General features: G+C 59.8%; 2 non-coding genes and 1 pseudogene across 2 annotated transcripts in view; all 3 read left to right on the top strand.

Annotated features, from left to right (window-relative positions):
- The first annotated feature begins 3,799 nt into the window (after nt 1–3,799).
- LOC145276113 (small subunit ribosomal RNA) lies at nt 3,800–6,170 on the top strand (annotated as a pseudogene).
- Nucleotides 6,171–6,568: 398 nt separating this feature from the next.
- On the top strand, nt 6,569–6,726 carry LOC145276109 (5.8S ribosomal RNA). The gene has a single exon (XR_013867839.1). It is a non-coding gene; the product is annotated as a 5.8S ribosomal RNA (ribosomal RNA).
- A 593-nt stretch (nt 6,727–7,319) lies between these two features.
- The window catches only part of LOC145276110 (large subunit ribosomal RNA), a 5,720-nt gene continuing 3,039 nt past the window's right edge, over nt 7,320–10,000 (top strand). The window contains exon 1 of the ribosomal RNA XR_013867840.1: nt 7,320–10,000. This exon is cut by the window's right edge and continues 3,039 nt beyond it. This is a non-coding gene — a ribosomal RNA (large subunit ribosomal RNA).

Here is a 10,000-nt window from a genome sequence, read left to right on the forward strand (position 1 = left end):
CACATGGCGGTAGGCGCAAAACTGGAAAATCGCCGACCAGAAATGTCGCTTCGTATAATCGACGTTTTTTTTGACCACCATTTTCAGGTGTCGGAGGTGGGTCTGGACGAATACCAACACCATTTCTGGGGTTTCACAACCGCCCGGCTTCTCCGACATATGTTGGAAAGGAGTAGCGATCGAGCGAAGGGGGCTGTCGGTAGGCGGCCGCGGGTTGCATGTGTGCCCGGGACAGCACCCCCATCCAACTAAGGGGTGTCCCCCGGGGGCCAGGGGGACCTCGTCCAGGTCGGCCGGGCGCTTCCAGACGCCTACCGACACCGGTCAGGTCGGCGAGGCTCCCGGCGGCCCCGAGCGGGACCACAGGTTGCGGAAGGCGTCCAAGTGAGCGGCGGCGACGCCAGGAGGCCCCCGGGGTCGACTCCGCGGCCCCCGGGTCGGTGTGCGGCCTCCAGAGCTCGATAAAGTAGTGGTGTCGCTAGCGGTCGAGGAAGGCACTTTTCGACGCCTACTGCCACCCCCACATGGCGGTAGGCGCAAAACTGGAAAATCGCCGACCAGAAATGTCGCTTCGTATAATCGACGTTTTTTTTGACCACCATTTTCAGGTGTCGGAGGTGGGTCTGGACGAATACCAACACCATTTCTGGGGTTTCACAACCGCCCGGCTTCTCCGACATATGTTGGAAAGGAGTAGCGATCGAGCGAAGGGGGCTGTCGGTAGGCGGCCGCGGGTTGCATGTGTGCCCGGGACAGCACCCCCATCCAACTAAGGGGTGTCCCCCGGGGGCCAGGGGGACCTCGTCCAGGTCGGCCGGGCGCTTCCAGACGCCTACCGACACCGGTCAGGTCGGCGAGGCTCCCGGCGGCCCCGAGCGGGACCACAGGTTGCGGAAGGCGTCCAAGTGAGCGGCGGCGACGCCAGGAGGCCCCCGGGGTCGACTCCGCGGCCCCCGGGTCGGTGTGCGGGCCTCCAGAGCTCGATAAAGTAGTGGTGTCGCTAGCGGTCGAGAAGGCACTTTTCGACGCCTACTGCCACCCCCACATGGCGGTAGGTGTAAAATCGGAATAGACCGGACCAGGAATGTCGAGGGGGAAAAAAATGACAAAGTCCTGGTGTGCCTAGGCGTCGAGAAGGCACTTTGCGACGCCTACCGACATCCCCATGTGGCAGTAGGCGTAAAACTGGAAAATCGCCGACCAGAAATGTCGCTTCGTATAATCGACGTTTTTTTTTACCACCATTTTCAGGTGTCGGAGGTGGGTCTGGACGAATACCAACACCATTTCTGGGGTTTTCCAGTTTGAAAGTTTTATAAAACATGTTCGGTAGGAAGCACACTTTGGTGTGTCGGTTCGTCGGAGCAGCGACTCTTTGCCTCGTGGTGGTCCGGAACGTCTCTACGGGCTTGTCGCAAAGGCGTCAGAAAGTGGCATCTCCGCCGCCTAGGGCTGTCACCGTTATCGCTGTCGCCGCGCTCCAACTTGTTTTGATCCGCCGCCTTCGTTCCTGCCAACCGTGCGCCCGCTCATCGTCGTTAGGTTATAATACGTGGTACGTGTGTGTGCTTCTCCGTGGACCTAGGGCTGCTCGACGTGTCGAACGATATGTTGGAACAACTAACGGCTCCTTTTCCTGGTTCCATAGTCGTCGTGGTACCCGCGTCGTCAGCCATATCTATGTCCACCATGTTTAGCCGATACGTTTGCTGCAGCTTCTGCTTCCGCCTCAGCGTTCGCCGCTCTCAGCCGCCGCTGTTGTTGCTGCCGTTCTGCCATTCAACCACTACCTGCGAATCTTTCGATGATCGGCCGAACGACCCATCGCTGTGCGACCGATAAATCCTCCGGATTAGGGAGAAACGCCGCCGCTCTCTGCCGCCGTCGAACGGAAAAACGTACATTGTAACGAACGAACGAACGAACGAACGAATTAACGAACGAGCGAACAAACAAACAAAAATAGCCGCGGGGGATGCACTATGTAGATCCTGATCCCCTTGTAACCATACGTACGTTGTTCGATGCTCTCCCGTCCTGGAAGTCGCCGCAGCAAACAGGAGGATGAGCAGCAGCAGGCGCCGCCGCCGTAACCGCCGCCTGCCTGCCGCCTCCTACTCCTGTCAGCGTCCGATCTCACAGCCGTGTGAACGTTCGCTGACACCCGATTTCTTTCCGTCTGGCAAAACCTTGGACGTCCCGCTCGCGGTACACGTGCTGCAGCGACTTCTCGTCCGACAACGCATAAGCGTCGACGTCTGCCGCCGCATCTTCTGATACGTGGACGGTGATAGCGCTAGTCCCTTCTTGCGCCACCTCCACCTTTGTTAGCGCCAAAGAAGATCGATCGAGCAGTCGTGGTCGCAGTCGATTAACCCGTTTTCACCGTCCGCAGTTCCCAAGCCGCCGATCAAGTCGTTGCTCTTCTTGTTCGTTCTTCCCATACCGTCGATTTGCACGGCTGCCGGATGAGCCATCCTCTGTCCGGCGAAGCGCTCACGTCAGTGATCGATACTTGCACCGACAGTCCTCCCGCTCGCGACTCGGTGCTCGAATCGGACTCGTTCGTTTTTATCTCGATGCGATTGTGAAAAGGGGGACCGGTCGTCAATGTCGTGTGTGTCGACGATGTTGTTCGCCCGGTCCGCCGCGTTGTTGTCGTTTTTTTTTTTTTTTTTTTTTTCCCCTAACGTTCGCCGTCGCACGGACGAAAGGGTGAGAAAAAAAAAAAAAAGCTCGAAAAAGCCGCCCAAAAAAATCGGACCGAGGAGCCGCTTGCGAGAACGCGCCATGTGCACGTTGTCTCTCCTCGGTTTTCCGAGCACGAACACGACGCCGGTCGGTCGGTCGGTCGACGAAGGCGACGACGAAGGTGACGGGAAAATTTACGCCGCCGCTGCCCTGGTCCAGCTCCTCCCCGATGACGGCTGTGATGTTGACGTTGACGTTGGCGACGACGACGACGACGACGGAGACGACGACGACGACGAGACGGCATCGATGGCGACCACGATGACGACGACCTCGACGAGTTCAGTCTGCACCTTGACCTCCGATGTCCGTGTGCACTGCCGTCGTGCTGTTTGTCGTTTGTCGTATGTATCGCTGTCAAGGGTGCCGTTGTCGTTGTTGTTGTCGACGTTGTTGCTTGCTCTCTCGTCTCGGTCGGTTGGTACGTTGATGACGACGACGACGACGAAGACGACGACGACGACGACGAGACGGCATCGATGGCGACCACGATGACGACGACCTCGACGATTCCAGTCTGCACCTTGACCTCCGATGTCCGTGTGCACTGCCGTCGTGCTGTTTGTCGTTTGTCGTATGTATCGCTGTCAAGGGTGCCGTTGTCGATGTTGTTGTTGTCGACGCTGTCGTCTGTTCTCTCTTCTCGGCCGGCTGTGACGTGGACGTTGACGACGACGACGACGAGACGGAATCGATGGCGACCACGATGACGACGACCTCGGCGAGTTCAGTCTGCACCTTGACCCTCGATGTCCGTGTGCACTGCCGTCGTGCTGCTTGTCGTTTGTCGTATGTATCGCTGTCAAGGGTGCCGTTGTCGTTGTTGTTGTCGACGTTGGTCGCTTTCGTTCTTTGAGTCTCGGTCTCGGTCCAAGTCAGGGGAGAAACAAAAAAGAGGCCATCAGCGCGGGCAGCGCGCTTCTTCTGACGGCGAACCCCCTCGAAAAATAAATAAACACGTGCCCGTCGTTGTAGTTGTCTGTCTTATGTCGGTCGGTCGGTCGGTCGGTCTGTCGTTCTGTCGAAACAAAGTCCCAAATTCCAACGATACCTGGTTGATCCTGCCAGTAGTCATATGCTTGTCTCAAAGCTTAAGCCATGCAAGTGTAAGTTCACGCCACGCATTAGAACGGGCGAAACCGCGAATGGCTCAGGAACCGGACCTAATCCTCGGGACCGTATTCCTCCTCGGAGGCGATGGATAACTGTGGCAATTCTAGAGCTAATACATGTGACACAGGCCGCGATCGGTCGGCGCGCCGTCGTCGCCACGCCTCGCGCGCTGGCACCCGCGTCGGCCGTTCCGGGTCGCGGCGCTACATATTAGACTGAGACCGATGCGCGTCATTCCGTCCTCCCGTCGTCGGCGTTCCCGCTCGCGGGTCCGTTCGGTGGCGGGGCTCATAGGGCGGCGCGCTCCGCTTTGGTGACTCTGGATAACTCACTGGTCGATCGCACGAGCTTTCACGCCCGGCGACGGGTCTCTCGAGGGTCCGCCCTATCAACTGTCGACGGTCGGTTAAGTGCCTACCGTGGTTACTACGGGTAACGGGGAATCGGGGTTCGATTCCGGAGAGGGAGCATGCGAAACGGCTACCACATCCAAGGAAGGCAGCAGGCGCGCAAATTACCCACTCCCGGCACGGGGAGGTAGTGACGAAAAATAACGACGCGGGACTCTGTCGAGGCCCCGCGATCGGAATGAGTACACTTCAAATCCGTTAACGAGGACCAACCGGAGGGCAAGTCTGGTGCCAGCAGCCGCGGTAATTCCAGCTCCGGTAGCGTATATTAAAGTTGTTGCGGTTAAAAAGCTCGTAGTCCGAACTCGGGTTCGTGGTCGCGCAAGCGGCCCCGGGGCGGCGGCGCCATCGTCCGTCGTTGACTTTGGTCGTCCGTTCGCATTCCCGGCCCTTTCCGCCGGTGTCAACCGCTAGCATACCCGCCACGCGGTCCTGCCGGCGAGGTGGACGAGGAGGTCGTGATCGGGATCCGGGAAAAAAAAAACAAGTGGTCGTCGGTTCGGTTCCGGGAGTAGTCTAACGGGGGGGTGCTACGTGTGTGTGTTTGGGTGCGTTCATTCGCATCCCCGCACTCTGACCCCCGCGCTTCTCTCCCTCTCCCTTTCCGCGCGTTCCTCTTTTTTTTTGAACCCCCCGGTCCGCTCCGAGTCCCTGCTTCGTGTCTTGTCTGCGCGCGTGTTGCGGTCGGCGGTTTCTCCTCCAAGGGTGCTCTTAACCGAGTGTCCGCGGCGGCCGGTACGTTCACTTTGAAAAAATTAGAGTGCTCAGAGCGGGCTGTTCAAGCTTGCATACGATAAGCATGGAATGATGGAAGAGGGCCTCGTCTACGTCTGTCGGTCTCCGTCTACGGCGAGGCAATGATCGAAGGGAGCGGTCGGGGCCACTCGTATTGCGACGTTAGAGGTGAAATTCTTGGATCGTCGCAAGACGAACTGCAGCGATGGCGTGTGGCAAGCACGTTTTCCTCGATCAAGAGCGAAAGTCGGAGGTTCGAAGACGATCAGATACCGTCGTAGTTCCGACCGTAAACGATGCCGACCGGCGATCCGCCGGCGTTCGCTTCCATGACCCGGCGGGTAGCCTGCGGGAAACCAGAGTTCGGTTCCGGGGGGAGTATGGTTGCAAAGCTGAAACTTAAAGGAATTGACGGAAGGGCACCACCAGGAGTGGAGCCTGCGGCTTAATTTGACTCAACACGGGAAAACTCACCCGGTCCGGACACCGGTAGGATTGACAGATCGATAGCTCTTTCTCGATTCGGTGGGTGGTGGTGCATGGCCGTTCTTAGTTGGTGGAGCGATCCGTCTGGTTGATTCCGATAACGAACGAGACTCCGGCCTGCTAACTAGTGCGCCGATGTCAGTGATTTTTACGGCGGGCTCGGCGTCCTCCGTGGCGCTCGGGTCCGGGTCGGTTTTCTCACGCACTTCTTAGAGGGACGGGTGGCAGAAAGCCACACGAGGCGGAGCGATAACAGGTCTGTGATGCCCTTAGATGTCCGGGGCCGCACGCGCGCTACACTGGAGGTATCAGCGGGGACTTCGCCCCGGCCCGAGAGGGTTGGGAAACCTCTGAACCACCTCCCGTGATAGGGATCGGGGCCTGTAACCAACCCCGTGAACGAGGAATTCCCGGTAGGCGCGGGTCAACAGCCCGCGTCGATCACGTCCCTGCCCTTTGTACACACCGCCCGTCGCTACTACCGATCGAACGGTCCGGTGAGGTCCTCGGATCTGGCCGACGACGCCGCCGGGCAGTGCGCGACGTGTCCGTCACGACACTCGTGCATCTACGCCTCGGCGTTCGATGCCTGGAGAAGACGACCGAACCCGATCGTTTAGAGGAAGTAAAAGTCGTAACAAGGTTTCCGTAGGTGAACCTGCGGAAGGATCATTACCGTTTTCCCGTTCGAGACTGGTTTGTTGTTTTCCGGCCTACCTCCTCTGTCTGTCGGCGTCAACGCCTCGAATGCGCGCAAACAAACCTATAAAAGGCGGAGCGAGAGATAGATTTGTGGTGACGCGGAGGTTTTTAAAGCCCCAGCTCTTCTTGCTTGCTTCCGCGTCTTACCACCTGTTTGTTTTTTCGCCCACCGCAAGTGATGGCCGCTTCTTCTTTGCCTTGTCGCCGCTTTATCGTTTTTTTTGTTTTTTTGCAGCCGCTGTGCCACCGCCGCTAGCTAAAAAAACAAACTACTCGCGACATTGCAATGCCGTCACGCCTCCTCGCACAGACCTCCTCGCACACTACTAAATCTATATAAACAAAAACTAATATAAAAAAACCAAGTGCTGAACCCTGGACGGGGGATCACTCGGCTCGTCCGTCGATGAAGAGCGCGGCCAGCCGCGATAACTGATGCGAATTGCAGGACTCAGTGAACATCGACACCTCGAACGCACATTGCGGCCCCGAGATCCCTTGTCTCGGGGCCACGTCCGGTCGAGAGGCGGAACGTTACATGTCTTTCTCCGTTAACGAAACGACATCTTGCCGTCCCCGTGCCCGCCCGGTCCTCGGCACGGTGGTAACCGGGACGTCGCAGGAGCGAGTGACGAGGGGGAAGAAAAATAAAAAAAGAATTGACTCCTTTCAATGTCTTTTTTTTTTTTAAAACCCTCTCCGGCCTCCTCCTTCGTCTCCCGCTGGCAGACCGCGGAGTCTTTTCCCTTTTCGACCGCGTGAAGAAACACTGTGGAGGAGGAGCAGGAGGAGTCTGTCCGAAAGCAGCCGAAGGGAGACCAAAAAAAAAGTACCGACCTAACCGACTGCCGACGTAAGCGCCGCCTGCTCGTCTCGCTCTCTGCCTCATGAAGGTGTCTCTCAGCGACGCCTCGAGCAGCGCGACGAGCACGGCCGTCGCACCGTAAAAAGGTGGCCGCGTCGTAGGCAACGCAACGTCGGATGGGGAGGACCCACGCTTTTTTTTAATTGTTGGCTTCTTCATTTTCGGTCGGACGGGCGCTATATCGGCCAGCCGTCGTCACACGGAGGGTACCGATCGAGATTCCTCTCCTCCAAACACCACACTCTACTAAAAACCGCCGCCCTCGGCTCGGACGAGACGACCCGCTGAACTTAAGCATATCGCTAAGCGGAGGAAAAGAAACCAACCGGGATTCCCTTAGTAACGGCGAGTGAACCGGGAGAAGCCCAACGCCGAATCCCGTCGCAAGTTAAAGGCTTCGGGACGTGTGGCGCATGGGTCGAAGGCAGCCGTTCGTTTTCGTCTCGCATAGTTCGGAGTTCCCTCGATCGGGGCCGCCCGCGGCGGGTGCCAGGCCCATTCGGTGCGGACGGCGAGCGACGGCCTTCGATCCGAGAGTCGGGTTGCTTGGGAACGCAGCCCAAATCGGGTGGTAAGCTCCATCCAAGGCTAAATACCGGGACGAGTCCGATAGTCGACAAGTACCGTGAGGGAAAGTTGAAAAGAACTTTGGAGAGAGAGTTCAAGAGAACGTGAAACCGCCCAGGGGTAAACGGGTGGGACCGCTCACCGCGATCGCGGGGGGACTCAGTCCGGTGCTGCCTAGGCTCGAGCCCAAACTCGATGTGTGTTCTTGAAAGAGAGGCCGTCGCGGCACAGGTCGTCGTTCGTCGTGTCCGCGGGGGACTCGTTCCCCGCGGTTCCAGCTTTTGTGCCCGCGTCGCCGACGAAGGAGACGGGCCGCGTGGATAGCGGGAAGGGAAACGTGGTGACGACCGCGGCGTCGGTAGGTGGCTGCGTCGGTTGGCTGCGACGGAGGGGACTCGTCCTCTCGATCGCTGCTGCCGCCGGGCCCTAACCCGCCGCATCCGTCGCCGCCGCTTCTTCTTTCCTCCTGCTCCCTCCGCGCGCGACTCCGCTGCACCCGTCCCCTTCATCATCGCTCGGCGTAATCATGGCGCGGGCGCTTCGGCGCGACCTCCGCGCGGCCGGCACCGGACGCACTTCCCCTCCGGTCCGTCGTCGCGACCCGTTCCCGGCGTGCAGGTCGAACACGCGGGTTTTTTTCCGTAGGCGGCAGGCGTTTCATCACCCTGAAAACCCCCGTCTTCCCACCTTGTGAAGTCGGGGGCCACCGGCCGTCGGGCCCGCGAACGTAACTGCCCCTTTCTGCCGGGAACGGAGGAAATCTGACACGATCCGTTACACGTGGCGAGCCGGTCCGTTTTGATCCCGCCGGAAGTCGCGTGCGGGCGACGCACTCTGTGTGTCGCTCCTTAGGCGCCCCACCGTCTCGGGCGCGTGCGCGATGAGAGGCGGGATAGGACTGGCGCGGCCTCGCCGTCACGCACCTCGCCGACGTTTCGGGTTCTTGTCGGGGGCAACCCCGCCCGCGCCCGTTTCCGTTTCCGGAGAGGTCGCTCGGCGACGCTTTTTTACTCGAGCCGCCCGCCACCCCGGGTCAGCGACGTGCATCGGCAACCCACCCGACCCGTCTTGAAACACGGACCGAGGAGTCCTGGCCGTTCGCGAGTCGTAGGGGCCACCTCTGACTAACCCCGAAGGCGAAGCGAAAGCGAGAGAGCGTGTAGGAGGGCGTCGATCGGGAGAGGTGTCGTGGCAAAGTCGTCCGGGGGTCGTCGGGGGGTGTCGTCGGTCTCGTGCCGTCGTCTTCTCCTCGCCTCACCCGCCTCCGAGCCGTGCCCGATCCCGCCGGCGCGGCGTTTTCGGCCTTCCGCCGTCGCTGCTGCGGTGCCCGCAACTTTTCCTTTTTTCTCTCTTCCCGAGAGAGATAGGAGAGGGAAGGCTCGTGGCTGACGTGCGGTTGTTTTTCCCTCCTCCCCGAGAGGGGACCGGCGCATCTTCCAAAAAGGGGAATTGCCGGGCGCCAGCTTCCATATCCTCCTTCCGCCCATCGGTGAGATCCCGCGGCTTGAACTAGTCCTATTTTGTCGTCGAGTTTAGGCGCTGCGCGCGGGCGCATCACCCCCGGGTCGGTTTCCCCTTTTTCCGAGTACGACTCGGCCGACTCTGGCGTAGCGAGCGACCAGGGACCCGAAAGATGGCGATCCACGCCCGGTCGGGATGAAGCCAGAGGAAACTCTGGTGGAAGTCCGAAGCGCCTCTGACGTGCAAATCGATCGTCGGAACCGGGTGTAGGGGCGAAAGACCAATCGAGCCGTCTAGTAGCTGGTTCCCTCCGAAGTTTCCCTCAGGATAGCTGGCGCTCGATCGTCGCAATTCCATCCGGTAAAGCGAACGATTGGAGGCCCCGGGGCCGTTCACGGCCTCGACCTACTCTCGAACTCGGAACGGGTGGAACGGGCCGACTCTCCCGAACGACGGAGCCGACCCATCCGGCCGCCGCCGCCAGCACGCTTCGCTGGGCGGTTGGTCACCTCGAATGCGAGTGCCAAGTGGGCCACTTTTGGTAAGCAGAACTGGCGCTGTGGGATGAACCAAACGTCCGGCTAAGGTGCCTAACGCGACGCCCATGAGATCCCCGAAAGGGTGTCGGTCGATATAGACAGCAGGACGGTGGCCACGGAAGTCGGAATCCGCTAAGGAGTGTGTAACAACTCACCTGCCGAATCGACCGGCCCCGAAAATGGATGGCGCTGGAGCGACGGACCGATGCCGGACCGTCGCGGCGAGGAGCGATGAACTTTCGCGCCGAAACGATGCCGCGACGAGTAGGAGGGCGCCGCGGCGAGCACGGAAGCCTAGGGCGCGAGCCCGGGTGGAGCCGACCGCGGGTGCAGATCTCGGTGGTAGTAGCAAATATTCGAACGAGACCTTC

Source organism: Euprymna scolopes, unplaced genomic scaffold (genome assembly GCF_053919585.1).
Source record: "Euprymna scolopes isolate OS-2025 unplaced genomic scaffold, ASM5391958v1 sca726, whole genome shotgun sequence".
Taxonomy (NCBI): domain Eukaryota; kingdom Metazoa; phylum Mollusca; class Cephalopoda; order Sepiida; family Sepiolidae; genus Euprymna; species Euprymna scolopes.